At 43.1% G+C, this 18912-nt stretch overlaps 1 protein-coding gene across 4 annotated transcripts in view; it reads left to right on the top strand.

Moving 5' to 3' along the window:
- Nucleotides 1-18912, top strand: part of mecom (MDS1 and EVI1 complex locus) — a 753387-nt gene that overhangs the window by 256425 nt on the left and 478050 nt on the right. The gene's annotated exons all lie outside the window — the stretch shown is intronic.

An 18912-nucleotide genomic window follows, 5' to 3' on the forward strand; every position in this document is an offset into this window, starting at 1 on the left:
AGTGCAGTAGGAGTGCTTTTCCAAGTACATTGTTGGGGCAGAGTAGAGAAACTTCTATTCTGCACCAGGACTGTGCTATATCTGACCCGTGAACTCTTGACATTCGCATTAGATGCAAAAGGAAGCAAAGTACCCAATTCCCCATCACTAATATATCTTGGTGTGCACAGAAAAAAAAAGCTTTGAAGAACATGCCATTCAGAATGCAACCTCACTGCAAGTGCACAGAAATTTCAGCCACACATGGTTACAGGACATAGTTACACGTTGTGCGTAATGATAGGTTTGAAGAATAAAGAAGTTTCCTGATGAATTTGCTGCTGTGTAACATGAGGTTGTGCAATTTTATTGTCTTGGCCGTTATTGGGTTGTGTCTCGAGTTTGTTCTATACACAGGCTTTGCATATTTATTAGGTACCTCAAAAGTTAATGTTTATACTACTGGGTCATCCTGTGCATGTACTGTCATAATAAATAAATAAGCCTTTTAAATATAAAATATGCTGTTGGCATAGATGTTGTATTGTGTGCAGGGAAGCAGAGTGTTGGTAATAAGCCAAGGAAGGCTATTGCCATCCCAATGTAAGAACTGAGACAAGTTCACTTCTTATAACACCCATTACTCATGGTGTCACTTAGGCTACAGTTATACTGTGCTACCTGTCTGGGACCTGTAGTTGTCAAATGTGAAGTGGAGACAACAAGACCTGAGTTTTACTGAAAGTTATGACACACACTCTGTCTGCCAATATAAAGCTTACATGCAAACACAGAACTATGCACCTTCAGCAGCTATTATTTAGTGCTAGATCACAGGCAGCAGGATCCACTCTCTCTAAATGTATGAGTCCATTTAGTTGTGGCTCAGTGATTGCACTTTTGCCTCTGAGTCTGAAGGTTGTGGGTTCAAGCCCCACTCCAGAGACTTGAGCGCAAAATCTAGGCTGACACTCTAGTGCAGTGCTGAGGGAGTGCTGCACTGTCGGAGGTGCCGTCTTTTGGATGAGACGTTAAACCGAGGCTCTGTCTTCTCTCTCGGGTGGACATAAAAGATCCTATGGCACTAGAGGAGCAGGGGAGTGCTCCCCGGTGTCCTAGTCAATATTTATTCCTCAACCAACATCACAAAAAAAACAGATTATCTGGTCATTATCACATTGCTGTTTGTGGGAGTTTGCTGTGCGCAAATTGGCTGCACGTTTCCTACATTGCAACAGTGACTACACTTCAAAAGTACTTAATTGGCTGTAAAGCACTTTAGGACATCCTGAGGTCATGAAAGGTGCTGTATAAAGTCAAGTCTTTCTTTCTTTGAAAGTGTCTAGGCGATCCAAAAGACTGCCTGAACACATTTTCAACCTGTCTTCACACCAGAGCTATACACATGGAGGATGATCTCACACTGCCTGGCTTTAGTGGTTTGGGGAATTTGATAAGGATCTGATTCCCAAGTTATACTACAACTTTTGCATCGATGGGCTCCTGAAACCACTTTGTACTGGTGCAAAAAGTTGCAATATGACTGTTACATTACTTACATCAGGACCACAGGACACTACTTTCCATCGAGCTGGCAAGGATAATTTCCAGGTGAGGTTAAAAAATAAAACAAGTCTCTAGCTTGCAATTAATTCTGTCTTTCATTGTTTCTTTGTGTTCTCTGTTGCAGCTAATCCTTTGTATCCTGTTGAAGCTCTTGCTTATTCCACTGACAAGTTCCTTCACTATACTAACAGTGCATTTTATATTCCTTTTAACAATTGATTTCCTTTGGTTAAAGTTCAAGTGACTGTTTTTGACCAGTGAAAAGTTAATTTAGGTGAGTTTGAAAAATGTCCCACTTAGCAAGTACTGAGTAACTTTGGAAACATTTTTCTAGTACTGAGTTTAATGACACGTGCAGAATTCATAACGTGAGCAGGTGGATTTAAAAGAAAGGAGCTTAGAAAATGTATACTTTAAGCAGTAGAATATAATGTAGGTGTGAAAAAATGAGGGAGTAATTAAGTGGGAATTGCTATAAATCTTCATTTGCGCCAACACAGCTTTCAGGAAACAGAAAAACCCTTAGACCTGGCTAGTAACCCGAGTGTTAAAACTGATGTCCTCCCCATTAGGCCCTGTAAGCTCATTAGCAGGCTGCAATTTATCCTCTTTTATTTCTTCTCAATTATCCTATCATCCATTGTCTGGATCTGATTACCCTTTACTACAGTCAAACATTATCTTGTAAATCATTTGCTTTAAGTCTAAGCCTGCCATTGCTATTGCCTCGGACTTGCTTAAGCAGCTAATAAATCAATTAGCATTAAACACGTAGCACTATCAATTTTATTACTGGGGGAATAAAAGTACCTGAAAGCTTTCCTCGGGTAGTTCTGATTATCTTATTGTCTTTATGGGCAGTGACACAGATGGTTTGAAAGGACAGTAGAATTTGGGAAGGGGGGATTATTTGGTTGTGAAAATCCTTATACACACTAATATAACATGATTTATGTTATCAATAAGGTTGTTTAATACCATGGCAGTCGAAGTGAGGGGTGAAGTTTGTAAAATGGAATTCCACAGGCTATCAAAGTAGATGATTAGAAATAGTTCTATAGCAGGTGATGGTACAGACCTCAAACTGGAATCACAACCATATGATGGCCAGCTGAAATTAGTAATTCAGCCACCATCACTGTCTTGGGCTCCACTTCTATATATGCAACCTTGAACAGTGACAATTGCTGTTAAAAAGCTATTCCTGAGGCATAACACCCTGAATTTTGACCAAGGGTGTCCAATCACAAAATGCTACTCCGAAAAGCTTCACCAACACAGGATAGGCACTTAATCAGAGGGATTCTATTGTATCACTGCTTACCTTGTAAATGGCTGAATATTGGTTAAGGAATACAAAACTTATTGTAAGTTCAAATCAAGCTCTCAAAATCCATACAAATCTTCATAAGAAATTGGTTGTTGTTTGTAGGACTAACTACAACAACAACAACCTTCATTTATATAGCATCTTTAATGTAATAAAGTGTCCCAAGGCGCTTCACAGGAGCGTTATCAAACAAAATGTTACACCAAACCACATAAGGGGTTATTAGGACCGGTGACCAAAAGCTTGGTTAAAGAGGTAGGTTTTAAGGAGCGTCTTAAAGGAGGAAAGAGAGGTAGAGAGGCGGAGAGATTCTGGCAGGGAATTCCAGAGCTTAGGGCTTCCCTAGGCAGATGAATACATGGTTGCAAATCGCTAGCACTGAGAGAATTAAAAGAGTGAATTGGTAAAAATTGTAAATACTATAATAAGTGATTATGCAACTCATTCTTTGCAAGTTTATGGCAGGTGGGGTTGCCTTGGCAACAGTTGCCTCTTTATTGCAGGGTGGTCCTTATCCTTTGGGATTAACACAAACTGGTGACACAATTGTTAAATATACAAGGATTAAAACAGGGGAATACTGTACTGACAACTATTTGTTAGCGAACAAGCAAAGAGCACATGTATTTTATATCACACATGTGGCCTAGGGTCTGTGGAAGAAATATACCTATTTTCAGAATTTAAATATCTTACATCATTTTTAAAATCATATTTTAAATGTGTGGCATAAATAGAAGACGTCATGACTTTCAATGAGATATGATAAATAACTCAGTCATTAGGCCTGACTATAACTCACTGGTGGATGTATATATCATATCTTGCTACTGGCTGTGACACATTTAGTTATTAATAGTATTTAAAATATTGAAAGAAAGATCTTTTTTAGCTTGGATTGATGCCATGATAGTTCTGGGAACATTAATACTCTTTATTTTTCTAGCTGGAGTGAAATTTTTGGCTGAACAAATAGACAATTCACTCCCCCGGTGGCTCAGTAAGTTTATCCATTGAGTTGGTGAGCCATATAGATTAGGAAAGAACCATCATCAGTACTGAGTTATCTGATTCGAGCTGCATGGCAGTAAAGGGGCTACAAGTTATCACCCCATTTTATCTCTATAACCTCCTCCATCCCTACAATCCTCCAAGATCTCTGTTCTCCTCCAATTCTGGTCTCTTGAGCATCCCCAAATTTCATCGCTCCACCATTGGCAGTCCTGCCTTCAGCTGCCTAGGCTGTAAGCTCTGGAAGTCCCTCCGTTAACCTCTCCAGTTCCCTCACCTCCTTTAGGACATTTCTTAAAACCTACCTCTTTGACCAAGTTTTTGGTCACCTGTCCTAATATCTCCTTATGTGGCTCGGTGTCAACATTTGTTTGATAACGCTTTTGTGAAGCGGCTTGGGACATTTTACTACTTTAAAGGCGCTATATAAATGCAAGTTGTTGTTGTTGCAGGTTAGGAAAGGGAAAATCAGTCAGATTTCTCACTCCTGATTGCCAATACAGTAACCAGCTAAAAGTGGGCATCGAATGAGAGTAGTATTGAACTTGGCTATGGTGGCCTTGGATAGCTGATTAGTTTGCTGGTGCTCACTGCCAAGGCTCAAACATGAATAATGCCCATCTGGACAAGGTACTGGAGGTGGCCAGCACCCATGGACCTTACCCCAGCAAGAGAGAAGAGGAGGCAAGAAAATTGGTCAGGAAAGCACTGCACAAAGGTGCACAGCTGCACCCAGGCTCTCACATGACTCCCTCCATCTGCTTATGGAGGGAGTCACAGCACGGAAGGGTGGAAGAGACCTCCCAAGGACACCAACGCAGCCTGGTTGCACATTGCACAGGAGGTCACAAGCAGGGATGTCATCAGGAGTACCTGGCTACAGTGGCGCAAACCTTTCAATGATCTCAGTAGATCACAAAACATTACTGCCAAGCCACACTCAACCTCATCCTGCTGTGCCACTCATCACATCCCCATAACTCTGCCTTCCCTACCCTACTCCTGCACATCCTTACTCACACCAACTTACCTTGCACCTCCACCCATCCCTCTCTATCTATATTATCATATCCCCATCTCACCAGCCACCCCTCACACTCACCCTCAACCTCAACCTAGTGCAATCGTACCAACTAACAACACACAAGGATAGGCACTTGGGTGTTTTATGCCATGTTCATGTAAAGTTTCTATTAATGTGTTGTCAAACATTGAAACCTTTATTTTCAACACTTTGCCTTATTGTAGAGATCTGTGCTCACCTTTGAAGTGTCTTAGTGAGTTGCAGTGAAGGGTGAGACATAACCCCCCGCAATGGTGATGAGCGTGAAAGGAATGGCTTGGACATTGTAGGGATGCTTTATGGTGATGGTGTGGGGTGGCGTCAACCTGGTGCATCATGTGGCAGCCAGAGTGCACAGCATCAAGTGAAGTAAATCTGGCCATGGTGATGCCATCGCTGGCCTCCTGGGCAGCAATGTTGTTGGGTGCTGATGCCCTGTGTCCTGTGCAGCATCAGGTGATTGCAGAGAAGGTTGGTATTGTTGTTGGTGTGCCTGGTGATGTTGGTCTTGGGGCTGAAAGTGGAGGGTTTCAGAGGACTAAGGTGAGATTTTTTCAAGGGCACCGGTGTTGCTGGAATAGATGGCAGCTGAAGTTGAGATGACAGAAGCGATCTGTCAATGGTGAGAGAGCTTGCTCCAAGGAGGGAACAGTGGATAGAGAGTTTACTCCAAATGCTTCCAAACTACATACTGCTCAAAAGTGTCTTCCAAGTCCTGAAAGCTCAAGCTTCTGACATTGGAAAGTGACCAGCTGTGAAATGGTAGCTTTCATACCACTTTTGCTGCTGTCACCTATTCACAGCAATGGGGAGACATAGAGAACCCGACCTACTTACCTGACATAATCTCCGAACAATGTGAACTCCGTTAAAAATGTGGTAAAATAGAAAAAGGCTGGAAAAATAGTAGTAAACAAGCATTTAACAAGCAGTTAAAAATCAAAATCAAATCAAATCAACTTTTATTGTCATTGTTAGTGCACAAGTGCAGTACAACAAAATGTAGGCTTACGGCTCCCGAGAGTGTACATTTAGATTAAGACATTTAAACATTCAACATACATTTGGCTTGTAATACATTAACATAAACATAACCATAATAAAGTGCATTGGCAGATGTGCAGGCTTTAGAGTTTATTTGTGGAGTTCAGTAGGATGACAGCCCTGGGAAAGAAGCTGTTCCTAAATCTGGTCGTACGGGTGCGAATGCATCTGTAGCGTCTCCCAGATAGCAGGAGGGCGAACAGACTGTGGCTGGGGTGGGTAGGGTCTTTGATGATGGACCGTGACCTCTGTAAACAGCGTTTCTGGTATATGTACTCTATATGGTCGGTAGCCGTAAATGCCTCCCCCGCCGCTTGGTGTCAGGTCTGTTCTGAAATCGCAGACCCAACACTTTGGAAACTTACATGGAGGTGGATTCGCAGGGGGTTCCCAACCCGTTGTCAATTATTTCGATTTTGACAGTGGACCCGCCTCCAAACCTGCACCCTGAGCGACGGCAAAATTCAGCCCCGTGTTGCAGGAATTTACCCCATTAAGTGCTGTGAGCACAGAGAAACTTGTGGGTACCAGTGTGGAAGTTTGGTTTCCCAGAATGCAATAACAAACAGCCCAACATCAGCCAGTGATTGTTCGCTGTCCTTGAACGTTTGCGCACAATGGCCAAAGTTCAATTTCTTAAAAAAAGGGTTTGGGAAACTTTCACAGGCAGGAGAGATGGTTTATCTGGAATCAACTGTCTAATCCAACAATTACTTGAAGGGTTGATATGACCTTTTACTTATCTATTGATCTGTACTCTATGAGCACACTGTGAACCATGATTTCTGTGCCATGTGGCAAAGTACATTGAAGGGGTGTAGGTTATTAAAGCAGTATTTAAATGAATGAGCATGAATGAAAACAGGCCACTGGGCAAGTTTGTCATAAATGGTGCGACGGCAATAAAATAAAGGATTTGCCCAGTCGAGCGTTGAGATGAAGCTGCTTTAATTTTTCTTGCTGTTTTAAAAGGATTTTATTAATCTAAAAATTACAAATTGGTTGTGTGAACAGATTATTTCCTGGGGGCACAAGATGTGTAGTCACATAGCACTTACATTTCATTGTACAGTATAACTGTTAAAATTTATGCCCTGTACTGGGACAAACATTTGATGGGCAGGAGTAAACAATGTTTTTTGTCTCCTTCCCCTCCAAATCTGTTTAGTCCATGTGCCATACCCTGACTGAGAAGTCTCGCAAGCAACCAGCTCGAATGCCTCTGCTAGTGAGAAGCTCTAAACAGTCATTAGATGCATGTGAGCAGCTTTAGGTTGACTTACCCTCTGGTTGTAATCTTCCTCCTTTCTTGTAACCTTTAGTGTCCACCTTCCCTTGGTGGTGCACCTGAAATTGTGCAAGTGCTCTGGGACTCTAACACTCCATGGTACTCCACCACTCTCACAGCATCAAAACATGCCTGGGGTGGAGGAGCAGGAATCTATCATTAAAACCTTGCACTTGAAAATCTGGGTTAAAACCAACTATTTAGGTTTAATCCATTTTATACAGATTTAAATCAACAGTTCTAAAATTTACAATAATCAACAAAAGTAAAGATTTGGACATTTTATTAAAGTAAAATAAAAAGTAATAACATTTACATACAAGTATTTGATTTGGTTGTTCCACAACTGGTGCAAATGTGAAGTTGGCTCAAATTGACAGGATATATCTCAGAATAATACACTGGGAAGTGAGAAGGACAATCGGCAACTCTATCTTGTAACTGCAAGGTAAACTCTCAAATAAAGGGATGGGAAAGTGGAAATGTCCTGCCATTTGCTTCCCCTGTTTATAGAATACTTAATGATAATGAACTGCCATTTTCACCCACAGCTATGCAAAGCAGGCCAGACGCTCCATACATGTTATTGATTATGGCTTAACCCCAATTTAGTGAAGGCCTACTTTACTTTTTGCTAATCAGAATTTACAGAACAAATTTTCAAAAAAATGTCCTTAATGTCACACCATATTTCATTACCAGGAGACTGTGACACAAGCCAAAACAGACTGGCTACTGATGTCTTTGTGGCCAGCATCCCAGACTAGGACAGATCTTTCCCTGTGGGGTTCTTCTCCTGCAGTTTTCATCCTCTGATTCAACAACATACATCTTTATCAACTGGCTCTTGTCAGACAGCATTAGATAATTAATAGCCCATTTGTCAGACCCGCACAAAACATGTTAAAATTCCCCAAACACAATCAGGATAAATATAGCTGCCTTCTCTCGGAAGGCTTTTGTTCTGACACACAGCCATCGCGGGCAGAAATTTACTAATAAACGAGACTGATTATTAATCACAACTACTGTTAATTAACTTACTGCAAGGATCCAGAGCTGCGTGTTTCTTTGCATTTTAACAAACTGCTAGGAGGGAGTCGATCAGTTTGCACAGAATTGACCCTTTCCTGACCAAAAGGGATTTGTACAGGCATCGGACACGCTATACGAGTGAAGGTGAGAGGAGTTGGAGGTAGAGAGAGAAGGGCAAAATGGGATAGGGAGGGGGAGGAAGCTGTCCTTGTATTTTAGACCTCACATCCCTTCTTATTGAAATGTCCGCTGCTGAAACAATGTAAATGCAATAAAGTCAATGCCAGAGTCAGTCTTGAAACCATAATTGGCCAAATCTGCTCCTCTGCCTCATTTGCCTAAAACCCATCAATTCTGAAGTTCTCCGCTCCGAGCCAACCAAATATATCCATGCATGTAACTTGCAATATGGTTTACACAACATTAATGACTTCTATCTACCTATTGGTATTCTGGCCTCAGAGTGTTCCAATTCCCAGTCTCAGTACCACTTCATACCATTCTCTATTTCTGGCCCTAGTCTTAGTCCCAACCTTAGTTCCAGTCTACTATCCCAACTGATGCTCTGCTCCAAGCCCCTGGACCCAGCCACAGGAATTCTTATCCCTAACTCAATTTCTACAGATTTCACTAATCCAAATTCATAATTTTATGCCGGGAATGAACTGGATAGTTCTCTTTTTTGGCAAATTAAGTGAATCAGGGCTAAATGAGATAGAGGGGTATTAATCCGTCTTGGGCAGTAGCGCAAAATGGACAATAGCGAATCGGCAGCTCGTTTTGCTGCCGCTCAGTTTCCTTTTCTAGTGACTTCAATGGTAAAAGAAGCTTGGGTGGGGTGTAAAATAGGCTGTCCATTCGCTATCGCCCATTATACGCTAACGGCAAAGACGTATTTATACTCCAGAGTGTCATATGGTATTTCTATGAACTTTGGAACTGGCCAGATGAACTGTGATGGTCTTTCTGCTTCTATACATTTCCGTGTTCCCGAGGGTGAACCAGATCTTTCCAATAAAGCTAAATATTGTTTGCTATATAAACAACACACTTCTCTAAGGCAGGTGGTCACAATATTAAATCCTTTTGTTTCACGAGTTGAACTCGCCCATCAGTTGCGCTAGTGCCACTCTAATATTATCCAGTGCGGATAGACATCAGACAAACCACAGAGTCAGAAGGCAGCACGGTGGCATAGTGGTTAGCACTGTTGCCTCACAGCGCCAGGGACCCGGGTTCGAATCCGGCCTCGGGTGACTGTCTGTGTGGAGTTTGCACATTCTCCCCGTGTTTGCGTGGGTTTCCTCCGGGTGCTCCGGTTTCCTCCCACAGTCCAAAGATGTGCGGGTTAGGTTGATTGGCTATGATAAATTGACCCTTAGTGTTAGGAGGATTAAATACGTGGGGTTGCGGGGATAGGGTGGGATATGTGTTGATGTAGGGGTTACAGGGATCGGGTGGGATATGTGTCGGTGCAGGCTCGATGGGCCGAAATGGCCTCTATCTGCACTGTGGGGTTTCTGTTCTGTTCTGTTCTGTTGTTGGTTCAAGTCCCAACCCAGAAACTTGAGCACATAATCTAGGCTGACACTCCAATACAGTACTGAGGGAGTGCTGCATTGTCGGAGGTGCTGTCTTTCAGATGAGACATTAAACCGAGGGCCCATCTGCCCTCTCAGGTGGACATAAAAGATCTCGTGGCACTTTTCGAAGAAGAGCAGGGGAGTTCTCTCGGTGTCCTAGCCAAAACTTATTCCTCAACCAACACCACCAAAATCAGATTATCTGGTCATTTACCTCATTGCTGTTTGTGGGATCTTGCTGTGTGCAAAGTGGCTGCCGCGTTTCTACATTACAACACACCTTCATTGGCTGTAAAGTACGTTAGGACATTCTGAGGTCATGAAAGGTGCTGCAAAAATGAAAGTCTTTTTTCTTTTTAAATCAGAGACTCGCCAACGTTCCCATAATTTCTGCAGGAATCATCTGCCGTTTTTACATGTACATTGAAAGTGGCTTTCCCAGTTTACGGGAGTAGGTTTTTGTCTTTATCGCTTGTCAAACATCGCTCGGGCAGAGTGCAGAAAGGAACATCTGGCGGCAAGGATCGCACGCGCCTTATAGAACCACTGGACTTTCCATCCATTCAGTTAAATGGAAGGAAAATCAGGCTGGTGCTGCTCCAAATGAATCCTGTAAAAAAGCTATGGAAACACTGCCAAGATTCTAATTTACCTGTAAATCGCTGATATTTTGCCTCAGTAGTTTATGTGAAGTGGTGAGATTATTACCAAGTGATTCTGTTATAAATACTTATATGGTTTTACTCTGGCCATTTAGTTGTCCTCTGAAAGGGTCTTGAGAATATTCACAGCTGTTGGAATAGATTGAATCTTTTCTTGATAATATCAAACAACAGGGACATCCGTGATATACATAGAGAACAATAGATATTAGAGTGGTAACAAGTGTGTAATCTAATCAAAGAGTTCAGAATTAATTTTGTTCCTTGTATATTAGCTGGCATAACAATAGGTTGCAGATGGGAACAACTGTAATGAGGGCAGGTGTATCACAAATTTGATCCTGGAGGTTGCAGGGATGATGGAATAACTTTGAGAAATTGTACAGAGAGGCCAGTAGGCAAGTTAGCACAACTTCTACAAGTCATCTCCTGTGACCAGTGACCAGCAGTGTTCACTTTGCCTCCAATTTCCACCCTTCCCTCACCTTCACATGGTCCATCTCCGACTCTTCCCTTCCCTTCCTCGACTTCTCCGTCTCCATCTCTGGGGATAGGTTATTGACCAACATTCACTACAAGCCCACTGACTCCCACAGCTACCTGGACTACACTTCCTCCCACCCCGCCTCCTGTACGGACTCTATTCCATTCTCCCAGTTTCTCCGTCTCCGCCGCCATCTGCTCCGACGATGCCACCTTCCATACCAGTTCTTCCGACATGTCTTCCTTTATCCTCAACCGAGGATTCCCCTCTACCGTGGTTGACACGGCCCTCGACCGTGTCCGTTCTATCTCCCGCACTTCTGCCCTCACCCCTGCCCCTCCCTCCCTCCCGGAACCACAATAGGGTTCCCCTTGTCCTCACCGTTCACCCCGCCAGCCTCCACATTTAACAGATCATCCTCCGCCATTTCCGCCACCTCCAACGTGATCCCACCACCAAACGCATTTTCCCCTCCCCTCCCCTTTCAGCATTCCATAGGAACGCTCCCTCCGAGACACCCTAGTCCACTCCTCTATCACCCCCAGCACCCCTTTCCCTTCGCCCGGCACCTTCTCGTGCAAGCACAGGAGATGCAACACCTGCCCTTATACCTCCCCTCTTCCCACTGTCCAGGGCCCCAAACACCCCTTCCAGGTGAAACAGCGATTTACTTGTACTTCTTGCAATCTAGTATACTGTATTCGCTGCTCACGATGTGGTCTCCTCTACATTGGGGAGACCAAACGCAGATTGGGTGACCGCTTTGCGGAACACCTCCGTTCAGTCCGTAAGGATGGCCCCGAGCTTCCGGTCGCCTGTTATTTTAATTCACCGCCCCATTCCCACTCATACCTCACCGTACTCGGGCTTTTGCATTGTTCCACGGAAACCCAGCGTAAGCTCGAGGAACAGCACCTCATCTTCCGATTAGGCACTTTACAGCCTTCCGGACTCAATATCGAGTTCAACAATTTCAGATCATAACCTCGGCCCCCATTACATTTTTACTTATATTTTTTATCCACACCTTTGTTTTGACCCCCACCTTTTTTTTCTCTCCCACACGGCAGCTGTCTCCCATTCTGCCAGCGTGTTTCACACCTAATCTAGAGCCGTCTTTTGTCTCCACTAGTCCTATCACCATCTCGTCTCGTTTTGAATACTTCTTAATGTCTCTTCTCTTCTCTTTTGTTCTCTCCCAGCCTCCAAACTGGCCTTTTAATTTGTTTCATTTCCTGTGCTTTTTCAGTCTTGACAAAGGGTTTTGACCTGAAACATTGACTCTATTTCTCTCTCCACGGATGTTGCCTGGCCTGCTGAGATTTTCCAGCATTTTCTGTTGTTATTTTGGATTTCCAGCATCTGCAGTATTTTGCTATCGTACCAGCAGTGTTAAATTCGATGGCCTCTCTCTTCTAATCAACCCTGTTGTCATGCAATCTCAACAGTTTATTCAGGAACATAGGAATATGAGTCGGCCATTCAGCCTGTTCCACCATTCAGTGAGATCATGGCTGATCTGTATCCTAACTCCATCCACCCTTTTGGCTCCCTGTCCCTTAATACCCTTGGCTAGCAGAAATCTATCAATCTCAGATTTAAATTTATTAATTGCGCTAGCATCTACTGCTTTTTGTGGGAGAGAGTTCAAAATCTCTACCAACCTTTGTGTGAAGAAGTGTTTCCTAACTAATTCAGGGAACAATGGGGGTTTGGGAGTAAAATATGGGAATAATCCCACTGGTGAATTCATACAGTTTACATAGAGAACAATAAACAGTTATGAGCTGTAGCTCAATTGAGAGATTCAGCGCTATAGAAAATAATGCTTCAATGGGAGTCAGTTAGAGGTGATTTTTAATTTGAGAGTCTTAAATGGTTTTATATAGAGACTAGTTCCGTGCTTTCTCATAAATAAGTGGGTTAGAATTCTATCATAGACGAATTGTGTATAGTCTGTGGACGGAGCCAGCTCAGTGGGTAAAATAGCCTTTTCTTGATTCATACTTTCTTATTTTCTTATCTCCAGGCCAAGGACCCAAGCCCAAATTCCAGGGATGCGGTTATTTGCATGACTAGAGTAGGCCTTGGGCGCCCGCAATTTCACATTAGTGGGTGCCCGCTCTGATTTGCCCTTGTAAGGCAAAGCAGTCCACCGTTGCTCTGCCTAAGGTGCTCTGAGGCCTCCCAATCAAGATAAGTGACTCCCTCTCTGTAAGGTTTGGGGCATTTGAGAAGACCTGAAAGGGACCCATGCCAGCTCTCAAATGGTGTGAGTTATGCTGTTGCCCTTCAAGGGTGTAAAGGGCAGAATTCCCCTTGATGTGCAGGGGGTGGTGCAGAGGGCAGGGGTGAGGCAGACTGAAGATCCACCTGCGGACTGCCCTATTGGAGTTTAAAGGACCGGTCTGAACAGGGTGGAATTATGGCATAACTGGGTTCTTCCCTAAATTCCAAACTTCCTTGGGTGGAAATCAGGCTTTCAACCCTCTTCAGCCCTGGGAATTCCAAGGTTTCTTGGTTCAAACTGTTATCTGTAGAATAATGGAAACCTGGGAGCGTGTTACAGTATATGAGCAAATTAAAGAGTTCTGATGGCTTATATAGGGCCTGATAGATGACTGGGCCTTGACTAATAGGCTTTAATGTAAATCAAGAGCTCAGACTGTTTGTATATAGAGTAATAGACATCTGGGAGCGATTACAAAGTTGTGATTCAATTTGTTTGGGGACAGGGGAGTTCAGATAGCTTACATAGAAGATAATGGATATTTAGGGGCTGAGGAGCAGTTTCAAGCTGCAAAAAACACTTTGTTGTTGCCACTTGCCACCCCCCCAAATTCTCTCTGAACACATGGCTGACGTTCAATTCTCTCGTCCCTGAAGATTTGGCTCCAGCTGTGTCTGATAGAGCGCGAGCCAAGAGGCCTGAAAAATATAGGCCCGTCCCAGAAAAATATCTCAGTGTGAGGATTAAGAAGAACTTCCAGCTGTAATTTCTGCTGGTATCATAAAAAATAGACAATTGAGTGACAGATCAGTAGTTCTGCTGCTCCTCCTTATCACTGGAATTAAAAAATGTGAGAAAAACAGAATCTATTGGTAGCTCAACCTCCACTTTAAAAAAACAGTAACCTTGGAGTGAAATTCCTCTTTTAGTGAAAAACACGAGAATGTCTTCTCCATAAGGAATGACCTGCTAATGAAATCACATCTTCTGAAATCATACATTTCAGAGCGGCCCGTTCCTGCCATTTCATTAGTGGTCCATTACTTACAGGGGAAAATGGGCACTCTCATTATCACGACAACAATATTTGTATTTATATAGCACTTGTCACACAGAAGAACATCTCCGAGCACTTCACAGAAGGGAGAGTGGATTTTAAGCACATGAAGAGGTTGAGAAGTAACAACGGCACATTTAAATTTTGGAGGCTTTTGTAGGCGGGAGAGAGAGGCAGTGAGAAAATGTGATTTTAGAAGAGAATTCCAAAGGGCAGGTGTGTAATAGTTGAAAGGGGGACCTCTGATGGTAGAGCATTAGGTACAAACAGTAGTTCAGGCTCAGAGGGGTGAACTTTCATCTGGGCTCGTTTTCGAGCCCAGACTCAGTGCTGCGGGTTTAACGTGAGCGTGAGCCAAGAGACCTAAGAATCGGCAGGAATTGGTCCTTGGACGTCATCTGGATATTTAGGGCGAGCCTTCACAGGCAGCTCGCCTGATGAGAAAAATTAATTTTGGTTCACCAGCCTTGCTGGCAGCAGCCTTCAGGTAAGGAGGATTAGAACGGGCAATGGGCAAGGCCGATCACGAGCACTAAAGAGTCGGGGAGAGCACTCTTGCTCCTCTTGGCTCCACAACTAGGTGTATTTTTTAAAAATATGACCAAACTTACTTTTAGTTGGTGGGGCCACTAAAGAATCCTGCAGGCTTGGCCTGCTCATATGTAATGGAAACATTCAGCAGGCCTTAAGCCCCCCGTTAACTTATCCAGGCAGCCTAATGCCTGTTTTAGGCAGCTGCCTGGGACACCTAAAATATGGGCCTAATGAATTAAGCCCAATGCCTGCGCAGATTGGGTGCAGGCCTTCCCACTGCTAAATTGGTATGCTTTGTGCTGGTTTTACCCGCAACACATACCAATTTGTATCCCAGAGAAATAATGGGTGCAGGATGGAATATATGACTAAAATTTCCCAAATAGGGTGGGTGAGGCTGTGGAGGGATTTGGAGGACAAGGATTTTAAAATGGTTTCACAGCCACTGGGAGTGAGGTGAGGATGGGATTAATGACGTGTGGGAATTTGTTGATGTGCCTCAATAATTCCGAGACTCGATGTTAGCGAAACAAAACAAGGCTTTTATTAACTTAGAAAGTAACACGTAAGAGAGAGAGGTATATTCCTTCTGGAGACTGAGGCCAGACTGAGCTAGCTTACAAAAGGGGCCAGGTATGGGCGGAGCCCTACACACACAGCACATTCCAGCACATTCCAATAAACAATACAATGAGGACTGGGGGAAGGGAAATGACACTGAAACCGACCACAGTCACAGGCAGTGATGAATGGAATATTTCATCACATTTGTGCAGGAGAGAACTTAGACCCCTTTATTGCTTCAGTTTTTGCCAAGAGAGAAATCCAGGCCTCGATACCTGGTCCTGTGTTATGTCATAAAGGCAGAACGGCACAAGGTTTATAATTGTTATACAAACGGATGATGTTTCTGCATTCCACCATCTTTGATTAAAAAAAACAGCAAAGTCCGTTCTGGTCTGCTAACCCAATGCTGTAAAATAAGCTACAAATAGAACCATGGGAAGATAATTTGTGAAAAAAATGCCCCACAAATTGCTTTGAGAAGTCACAATCATTTTCAAAAAACAGGCCCTTTTTCACACTAGCTCTGGTAATAAGATTCAGAGAATCTGCTTTGACGTAGATCTTGTCAGTGAATCAGAGGAAATGAAACCTTTATGGGTTATTTTTCTTTTCTTTTATTGACTTACTGCTTTTTGAATATTTTATTTCACTGATATTTATTATATATTGCATGCAGTCAACTTTTTAAAAATGTATTTCGTATGACTAACCTTAGAATCTACCAGAATATGCTGCTATTTCTATTTAATTATATTCTTGTGTCAAAAGCTTTGCTTTAGATTTGGATCTCATTTAAGATGTAACTTGTATGGACTGGCTAATTAATTAGTTTCCTCTCATGTTTTATTTTATTTGTTCTTTGAATGTGGGTGTTGCTGGCAAGGTTGGCATTTAATGCCCATCCCCAGTGGCCCTTGTGAAAGTGGTGGTGGGCCTCCTTGAACCACTGCAGTCCGTCTGGTGAAGGTACTTTCACAATGTTGTTAGGGAGGGAGCTCCAGGAGTTTGACCCAATGTCCATGAAGGAACGGCGATATATGTCCAAGTCAGGATGGTGTGACTTGGAGGGGGACTTTGAGGTGATGGTGTTCCTGTGAACCTACTGCACTCGTCCTTCTGGGTGGTGGAGGTCGCAGGTTTGGGAGGTGCTGCCGAAGAAGCCTTGGCGAGTTGCTGCAATGCGGTGGAAGTTTAGGCTAGTGGGTGAAGTGCCAATCGAGCAGACTGTCCTGGATGGTGTTGAGCTTTTTGACTGTTGTTGCAGCTGTACCCATCCAGGCAAGTGGAGAGTACAGGAAACTTTCGATTTACCAGCACCTAAATAACCGGAAATCTCGGTTAACCGGCAAAATTCAGGAGTAGGTTCAGGTAACTTTTATTACTTGCCTTCCTCTATTTGTTGCTGTGCAAGGGTGTGGCTGCAGCTGTTGCTAAGCTACAGAGACGCTTGCAACTTGTGGCCATTGTTCTGAAGCTGTTGCTAAGCAACAGGGTTTGTTGCTTTATACGGAGCTCAGCTCCGTATCTTTTACTATAGCTTTCGGTTATCCGGAATTTTTGATGAACCGGCACCACGTCGGTCCCATCTGTGCCGGATAAAAAAAAGTTTCCTGTATTCCATCACCCTCCTGACTTGTGCCTTGTAGGTGGTTGAGAAGTTTTGGAGAGTCAGGAGGTCCGACCGTTGAATGGAAAAGAAAATCAGGTGGGGTGTATAACCGGTGGCTGATTTGCTATCACCCATTTAGCACGCTGCCTCCGAAGTTGAATTTCACCCCATTGACTTCTTGTTGGGGTACAAATACCAATTGGTGTTAGTTGCCAACCAACACTTTGCCCAAGTAGGCATTATTCACGTGTGAGCCTTGATAGTGAGTGTTAGTAGACTATGCAACTACATCCAGGGGACATTACAGCCCAATCATGTTAATCAGGCTTTCTGCTCTCACCAGCCCAAGGAATTTCAGGGCCATCATTTTCTACAGACTATTTGATCATCTGGGTCCATACTTAAGCTTAAATCCCCTACTTAGCTAAATATTCACTCATGTTTTTAACTGATTTAATTAGTGGAGCATTAGCAGCTTTTGATGGTAAAATATGGGAAAAATACTCTTCTACATTCTAGTGCCACTTGAGGCTGTGCAATTTGTACTTGTGCCCTCTCGTTCTATAATTACAGTTTAAATTAAATGATTTACTTACATCCAGATTATCCATTCTGTTCAGCATTTTACAGGCCTCAAAGATATATTCCCTCTCAATCTTCTTTCAAAGAACATTACAATCCTATTTGCAAAATGGACATATTCCTCACCAGAACAATCTAATTGGATTATCCTGAGATTTGCATTCACTAATGTTTAAAAGCAATATTGGATACCTTTGAGGAGTTTAGATTTTTCTGTAAAATTTGTTTGTTATTGATAAGAATCCCTTTGGATCCTGCATAATTATAAATACAAAATTCTATAAATTACTTCAGCAAAGGTTGGTTTCAGTCAGTTATTTAAAATATCTATAAACTTCAGTAGTTGAGCATTATAGAAGGGAATTTGCTCTGTGCGCCTCCAGGCTCAAGCCGCGGGCGATTTTAACACATCTATCAGCCCCACCGAAATCTGTCTCAGGTCATACATGGGCTCTCCTGACACCAGCAACACCACATACATGAATGGCCTCTTTCTCTTCAGTCTACTTACTTAACACTCCTACACTAAACTCGTCACTATCCATGAAGTCTTATGAAAAAGCAACCAGTTCCATGGTCCACTATTGCACAGTTGGCTGAATTCACTCAACAGTAGCCAAGTTTACAAATATGTTAAGCTCAGTTTGTCAACTTACATAACATCAACTGGTGGTCAGGAGGGGGAGTATGCCATTTCTATCCAAGCTACAGAAAGCATTTCAACTCCTATTCAAGCAAGTACACACACACACACACCCATCCACACCTGTGGAGAGGCAAACCATTTCGATTGGGCATTCCTTGGAACAGCTTCAAAGCTGAAGGAGAACTGCCATGTGTGCTGGGTTCCAATCCAACAGATGTTCCTATTACAGCAACTTTCTCCACTTTGATTCTGTAAACCCAGCGTTGGACTACTGAAAATTAATATGGAAATCCAAATGGGGTTCTAGTTTCAGAATCCTAGACATGGTGCGGAGTTATACTACAGAGTTAAGAAACATATAGAGGCTGAACTTCCACAGTGGAGGCACCAGCAGCAGAAGTACATTTGCCCTGGTCTACCTGGTGAACAGAGGGTATCTCCCCAGGTTTTCCACCGCCCCATCATTTAAATTCAGCTGGTGCACTCCGAGTGTAATTTTCATCACACACAGGGAGCATGAGGTCATGGGGGGGTGGGGGGTGTTGTTGGTGGTGATGGAGATGTTGGATTTCCTGGGCAGGAGCATAACTGTACTGGTGCTGCCTCTTAAAATGCCACTTGCACTTCCTGTTCTCACCTCTT

This window comes from Somniosus microcephalus, chromosome 6, assembly GCF_052327205.1.
Source record: "Somniosus microcephalus isolate GS21.2 chromosome 6, FLI_Smic_1.0, whole genome shotgun sequence".
Classification (NCBI taxonomy): domain Eukaryota; kingdom Metazoa; phylum Chordata; class Chondrichthyes; order Squaliformes; family Somniosidae; genus Somniosus; species Somniosus microcephalus.